Source organism: Chroicocephalus ridibundus, chromosome 13 (assembly GCF_963924245.1).
Source record: "Chroicocephalus ridibundus chromosome 13, bChrRid1.1, whole genome shotgun sequence".
In the NCBI taxonomy this organism is placed as follows: Eukaryota; Metazoa; Chordata; class Aves; order Charadriiformes; family Laridae; genus Chroicocephalus; species Chroicocephalus ridibundus.
The window spans coordinates 15,172,205-15,173,179 of record NC_086296.1 but is presented as its reverse complement, the minus strand read 5'-3'; positions in this window follow the sequence as shown (position 1 = coordinate 15,173,179).

The window sequence follows — 975 nt, the reverse complement described above, 5'->3', positions numbered from 1 at the left end:
CTGTCCGCCATCTGGAAGGGCTGGATATTGGGACTGGGAACCTCATTACAGCCCCGTTCCTCGTTAGCCATGTGGCAGAGGGCATGGCAGGGTTCTGGTTTAGGCTACTTAGAATCACAGAATGGTCTGGGTGGGAAGGGACCTTGAAGATCATCTCATTCCAAGCCCCCTGCCCCTGGGCAGGGACACCTCCACCAGCCCAGGTTGCTCCAAGCCCCGGCCAACCTGGCCTTGAACCCCTCCAGGGATGGGGCAGCCACAGCTTCTCTGGGCAACCTGCGCCAGGGGCTCACCCCCCTCACAGCAAAGAATTGCTTCCTCACATCTCATCTCAATCTCCCCTCTTCCAGTTTAAAACCATTCCCTGTGATCCTGTGGCTCCCCTCCCTGCTCCAGAGTCCCTCCCCAGCTTTCCTGGAGCCCCTTTAGGGACTGGAAGGGGCTCCAAGGTCTCCCCGGAGCCTTCTCTTCTCCAGGCTGAACCCCCCCAGCTCTCTCAGCCTGTCCTCCCAGCAGAGGGGCTCCAGCCCTCCCAGCAGCTCCGGGGCCTCCTCTGGCCCCGCTCCAACAGCTCCGTGCCCTTCTGCTGTTGGTGCCCCAGCGCTGGAGGCAGCACTGCAGGGGGGTCTCCCAGAGCGGAGCAGAGGGGCAGAATCCCCCCCTCGCCCTGCTGCCCACGCTGCTGGGGATGCAGCCCGGGCTGCGGGGGGTTTCTGGGCTGCCAGCGCACGTTGCCGGGGCGTGTGGAGCTTCTCACCCCCAACGCCCCCGGGTCCTTCTCCTCAGGGCTGCTCTCCAGCCACCCTCCGCCCAGCCTGCATTTGGGATTCACCACCTACACCCCGGCTCTGCCTCAGGTGTCGGCGCTGGGAGCCCAGGCCCTTCGGAGCCCCCCACCACTGCAGGCCATCGCTCCACGTCCCCCGGCTCCCCCTGGCCGCCCACCGCTCTCATCACTTCCGCCGGGCACCGGAA